We start from the raw sequence: 6,989 nt of genomic DNA, 5'->3' as shown, positions 1-6,989 counted from the left end.
AGTTTAAGAAAGCTTGTTTTTTGCGTGCTCAGTGGTCACACCACTTGTCAATGACGATAGCCAAACAAATCAAAGAAGGCAGAACTCATAAAAACTATGCATGAATTGAGTTATTCCAGCGCCATGCAGGCACACATCAGCACAGCTAGCATTTCAGGTTAAGAGTGTATATAAATATATATATTTTTTACTAAAACAATTTTTGTATGAAAACAGCTTAAAACTCTTGAAGAAAAGACTCCATTGAAAAAAAAAAACACAAGGAGGGTGAAAAACATGAGGGTGAGTTAATAATTTTGTTTAAGTATTTTTTTGTTGGCCAGCTAACACAATCATGTCATTTTACAGATTAATCAGTGATAAAAAATTTGGTTTTAATTATATTTGTATTTTCGTTGAGTACAAAAAAGAAAAATAAGCTGACTGCTAGCAGACACATTGGTAGTCTTGCATTATGTGAATTTAAAAAACAACAACATATCTTTTAAAAACAAAAATTCTAAAATGATAGGCCTATATCAAATTTAAAGCCATTATTCAGAAAATTATTTCATTCAGCTATATTAACACAAAATATGGTTTCTTTCTTAAAGGCCAAAGCATTGCTTGCCCAATGTTGAAGGTAGTTAATAGTTCAGTCACTGTATGAGCCAAAGAAAAATGTGTTTATCAGCTATGTTGAAGTTCCCCATCTGTTGCTCACTTTGGCATTGAGTCGAAGAAGCAACACTAGGGGTCTCCCTTGAGAGCCTAGCGCATCTCTGAACTTGAGAAAAGGCCAATGAGAAATTGGCAGACAGAATTTGCATGTCCCTCCCCCAGACATACGGGTATAAGGGAGGGAAATATGCGTCTGTCCATTCAGATTTTTCCTTCGGAGCCGAGCGGTTGTGTGATCAGTGAGCTACATTCACTTACTTAGCTCTCAGCTCCAGCGTCGAGCGCCCCGCAGGAAGCGTACGCCCCCCCATCTCCCGAACGTCCTCGAAGACCCAGAAGGCTCCCAAGCGATAGCACCTCCCTGGCAAATTCCCCTGAGGAAGGATCTGCTTTCTCTGCTTTTTCACCCTCTTGTATCCGCACCCAGACCTCTGAAACCTCCATGTCTGGCCCCTGGACGGTATGCGGAAGATCTGAGTGATCTACTATCTGCGGTCGTAGACATGATCAACCAAGCCAGAGCTCCCTCTACCAGGTAACTTTACGCCCTAAAGTGGCACTTGTTCGCAAATTGGTGTTCTTCCCAGACTGAAGACCCGCTGAGGTGCGCAGTTCAGTCAGTGCTTTCATCCCTGCAAGAGAGGTTGGATGGGAGGCTGTCCCCCTCAATCTTGAAGGTGTATTTAGCTACTATCGCGGCCAACCATGACGCAGTGGACGGCAAGTCCTTAGGCAAGCATGACTTGATTATCAGGTTCCTTAGAGGCCCCCGGAAGCTGAATCCTCCACGGCCAAGCCTGTTCCCCTCCTTGTATCTCTCAGTGGTCCACTTGACTCAGTTAAGCTGAAGGCCCTCTCCTTGAAGACGGCCCTCCCGATCACGCTCGCTTCCATCAAGAGGGTTAGGGACCTGCAAGTGTTCTCTGTCAGCGACACCTGCCTGTAGTTCGGTCCGGCAGACACCCATGTTGCCCACGGTTCCCACAACCCCCTTCAGGGACCAAGTAGTGAACTTGCAAGCGTAGCTGCCCCGGGAGGAGGCAGACCCAGTCTTTTCGTTGCCGTATCCGTTGCGTGCTTTGCGTACTTATGTGGACTGCACGCAGAGCCTGCTCCCATGCTTGGCATGCTGCTTTGTTCCCCTCTTCGGGGTGCTGGGAACCTAAAAGGTTTATGATGATTTTATGGGGCATTGGGATAGGGTACGTGCAGTCTGAGGCAGCCTGTCACTTTGGCACACAACTGCTTGCCCGTACCTGCATTAGCAGTGCACGTACAAGGGTTCAGCGCATGCCGTGATTGAATATGGACCCCTAGTGTCACTTATTTGACACAACATTGAAGTGAGCGACAGACGGGAATGTCTAATTTACTGTTGTAACCTCCATTTCCTGATGGAGGGAACGAGACGTTGTACCCTCCCAGCCACGACACTGAACCGAGCCACTGTTATGGCCGAACCTCATTCTCGGCTCCTCAGGGCAAAACCTGAATGGACATATGCATATTTCCCTCCCTTTATACCTATGTCCGGGGGAGGGACAAGCAAATTCTGTCTGCCAATTTCTCATTGGCCTTTTCTCAAGTTCAGAGATGCGCGAGGCTCTCAAGAGAGACCCCTCACGTTCCATCAGGGAACGGAGGTTACAACAGTAATCTAGACGGTATACATATCAAAATGGAATAAACAGTATGTTAAAATATACTTGAAAAAGAACAATCAGGCAAGAAAAAAGAAAGAAAAGAAAGAAAATGGAAGACAAAATGGAAAAAAGAATCCAAAAGGAGGAAAAGAAAAGAAGAAAAGGAGATGGAAGAGGAGAGGAGAGAAGGAAGGAAGGACAGAGGAAGAGAAAGAAAGGAGTTGGAGGAGAGGAGAGAAGGATAGTAGGAGAGAGAGAAGGAAAGAAAGAGGGAGAGAAGGAAAGAAAGAAGGAAAAATAAGAAAAGAAAGAAAGAAAATTCTAATATCTGAGTTTATTGGAAGGTTCAGATATCGGAAATTACATTATGTCTGTGGTAAACCCACTATTCCAGTCACCCGTGAGTTATATTTTATTTAAAAAATTAGGGCACCAGTGCCAAAGCTAACACTTAAAATGTATTTTCATTATATCATCTGTGAACCTGTGGTAGAGGAGTTTTAAACGGCCTTTGGGTGGTTGTTAACTTTAATTTTGACATGGACCCTGTTGGCATTAATTATTTAAAGCCAAAGTGTGGATAAAAGAGAAAGAAGATAATCTGTGGAAAAAGTCTGTGTTTCTAAGTTTTATTTGGTCTTAATTGTCCACGAATTTGGTTATGGGCACTGCATATTCCTGTGGGGTCCTGCTTGTCAGAAGTGAGTCAGTTTAAGAATGTTCAGGGATCATGGTATTTCATTGACATCTGATGCTATTTATATTGCAGGTAAAAATGACAAGGAATGATTAACATTGCAAGTTCCAATTCTGAGGCTAGCTACTTGTGCAACTAGGGAATTGTATTATTATTATTATTATTATTATTATTGTTGTTTTTAATCAGGCTGTCTGGAAGCAGTCACATTTAGAATGTACTTGATACAATGAGTGTTTTTAAGAAGGAACTCATTTCTGGATTTGCCAATGTTCTTTATGTAACCCCTTTAAATTTAGGTAGTTAACAGACTCTTAATTTGAAGAAAAAAGTAGTAAGTACTATTCTCCACTGGGGGGGGGGGGGTGTTTTCTCCGTGACTAGAGAAATAATAGGAAAAAACCGAGAGAAAGAGCAGAGAAAGAAAAAGACGATTCAGAGTGTAAATATTTTAAAAGAGAGTAATAGAGTGTGAGAAAAAAAAGTTTTAAGTTATTTTCTAGTGAAATCTGGGGGGAAGAAACATCTTTTCTTATGTTTATTTCGAGGAACTCCGGTAAGTGTTTTGTTACTCCGTTGTAGCTCTGTAATCAGTCATGTGTGTTCAATTAATGTTTTGCGGTAAGAAATATGATTGATAACTAACTGATGATGAGTAAATATGGAAATATGCATGTTGTGACGAAGAGATAAAGGATAGTTTTGTTATTAAACCAATCGGAGTTTAAATCCAATGTGATGTTAAAATCAACTGTATCACACACAAATTAATGTGTATTGTTTTGTGTAAACAGAGTCATTTGATGATAATTTGATATTGTTAATTAACCCTGAGGATATATTGTAAAAGAATCAGAGTATGTGATTTGATGAATATGTATGTATGACATTCAGTTTGAGTCATACAATAATAATATGTCCGACATTGCTCTGTTTAGTGTATTCTCCTAGGATTTTCTTTGTTAATGAGTAATATGCAGTTGAAGAAAGTAAAGCGAAAGATCTGAAATTTAATGTGATTTATATCTGTTGTCAATTCAGATGAAGTGAATGTGAATGAGTGACAAGTTCTCTGCATTATGCAGGTTGTTTTTTTCCCCCTTCTTGTTGTTCTCTGTTGATGTGTACTCCTTGAGTTGATCGTGGACGAGTGAACGGCGAGCCAACAGTGTCTAGTTGATGTCACAACACGTCTTCCTCTGGAGCAAGCTCAGTATCCTTGATCTGTCCTCAAACAGATAAGAGAATAGCACACACCATATACTTCGGATACTTGGAGTGAAATTGAGTTTAAAACTACCCGGGTAGTAATTATTTCTTCTGTCACGTGACTACCTCTGCTTCCATTTTTTTTTACTTCAATATTTCTTGTCTGGAAGGATCAGACTTTATAAAAAAAACAAGTGACAACACAAGGAAAAGACTTTCTGAACTGTGTTTCGGGAACCATTTATTTCATTTATCAAACAGGCCTGATTGTATTTTTGTTTTTGTTTTATGTATTTGTATGTTTACAAATATTGAACTGGTACCAATACAGTAACTTTTGTTATATCATAAGTTGTAGTGAAATTGCTGTCTCAAATCCTCCTTACGAACCTAAACGTTAAATATATTTTAATGCTACTGTGCCCATTCAACCTGATCAGTTAAATTAGAGTCCTACACTAGAGTGATGCAACGTGTTACATATAAAAGTGGCGAGCCAGCCAGGAGGATTTTTATTGACAGCTTTAATTTTGACTAATCTTATTATTTGACATTCAAAGCTTAAATTCAAGTGCTCTGAAATCCTTTGAAACCAACAAAGTTTTGTATTTTGTGTCATATTAATTGTAGTTCTTTGGGGAAAAAAGAGGAAAAGAAACATGGATCTTGAAAGTGCATTTGGAGTAGATGTGCAGAAGTCCCTTTGTGTGTTAAACCTTTCTGGGACTGATTCTTATGATGACCTAGTGGCATCCTTTGCTACTTACGGAAATGTAACTAAGGTCGTACGGTGGGTAAACCAGATAGAGCCGGTAATACCAAAGCAGTTGTCGAGTTTGATTCTGATCAGCCTATAAGTATTTTAAAGCCAGATTTCCCTTGCTATGTACCAAGTGTAGCTGATGCTACAGTAACCTGGCTAGTTGATAATGTAAGTGTCTTGACAAAGGAAACCGACCAGACTGTGAATACAGTAGATCTTGCTTCACCTGATGAACCAGGTCCAGATACAGACTTAAATAGCTCTGACTCTGACGGTAGTCAAACCCCTCTCCTTAAAAGAAAGACAAAGAAATTAGGTCAGAATCATGGCTCAGTTGTTCGACCTAAAGTGCCAAATTCCACACCTGTACAGAAGCCTGTTACTTGGATCTCCTCTGATATGTTGAACCCATCTGAAATTCAAAGAATTGTAGTTGAACATGTGATTAAGAATGACACTTCTGCAGCTTCATCCATTCAAGGGTCAAAATGGCTGAAATCTTTCTCAGGTCGCATTCCAAGACCACCTGGTGAGGCAGATTTTGAGACATGGTGTTGCAACGTGTTACATTTAAAAGATATTAGGTGCTAAAAGATTGCTTAAGGTGCTGAAAGTAGTAGCAATTTAACTAGATATCCACGAGCAGAACTGTATATATTTCTAAAAAAAATATATCTGTATATAAAAAAAAAACTGTATATATTTCTAAAAAAATATATCTACTTAAGGGTTTGAATTTGCACTAGAAAGCCTTGGATTGCCATTAACTAAAAATAATACTTCCATAAATAAGAATAACTGAGTGTTGTGTAAATAGAAAAACAGAAGATCAGAATGTTGACGTGCTAATTAAAAGGTCCTGGTTAGTGACCATATCTTTATCCACATGCACACTATTAAAAGTTTAGTGGTCAACTTTAAGCAACTTTGAAACGTTCTGTCCACATACAAGATTAAAACACTTTTATATCTTAGTTCCATCTACCAATAGTGATCTACATTTCCCTTTGGCCAGGGACATCTATGCACATGTCGACATCGCCAGAGCAATAGCAACAGCTCGGTCACTTTGCAAGCTAGACATATGAAACAGTTGTTTTCAAGTCCATTTAATTGAGAGAACCAACAGTGTGTCAACATCCTAATATGAGTTCATTCACAAGGGGAGACTAAACAGGTTCATCAATTTCCCTTAAAGGGATAGTTCACCCAAAAATGAAACTTCTGTCATCATTTACTCACCCCCATGTCATTACAAACCCATATGACTTTCTTCCTTCACAAACAAATAAACAAAAATATTTTTTTAAGATATGCTCTGGTCACTCTTTTCCATATAATGAAAGCAAATGAAAGCTTGAAAAAGGGTTGAAAAGCTCCAAAATTACAAAAAAATTATCATAAAAGTGATTCATCAACCCATGAACTATATTTCAAGTCATCTGAAGCCATATAATAGCTTTGTGTGAGGAACAGACTGAAATTAAAGTAATTATTCACTGATAATCTTCCCCTGTATAGAGAGCTGTTAACCGCAATGATCGAATCGAGTCAGTGAGTTGAACTCTTGAATTAGATGTACCAATTGGGTAAATTCATTAACAAATCATTTAGACCAGTCTTGTGAACTGGATCAATCGATTCATTGAAAAGATCCTTCTCAAAAGAGTGATTCATTTACGAATGAGACTGCTTTTCTCATGAACATGCCAAAGAGAACTATGGTGGATGTCTACATTTTCAGTGAATAACTATTTAAATTTCAGTCTGTTCTAACAGGATCACTACCATATGGCTTCAGAAGATTTGGAATATAACTCACGAGTAGTATGGGCCACTTTTATGATACATTAATGGTGCATTTTATTATTTGACAGACCAAGTCATTATTTACTTTCACTGGAAAAGATTAGCCAGGATATTCTTCAAATCCATCCTGTTCTACATACAGCTTTGTAACGATATGAGGGTAAATAAATAATGACAAAATTTTTATTTTAGCTTGAACTATTCATTT

This window comes from Xyrauchen texanus, chromosome 34, assembly GCF_025860055.1.
Source record: "Xyrauchen texanus isolate HMW12.3.18 chromosome 34, RBS_HiC_50CHRs, whole genome shotgun sequence".
Taxonomy (NCBI): domain Eukaryota; kingdom Metazoa; phylum Chordata; class Actinopteri; order Cypriniformes; family Catostomidae; genus Xyrauchen; species Xyrauchen texanus.
The sequence above is the reverse complement of the archived record's forward strand: the minus strand, read 5'-3'. Positions refer to the sequence as shown.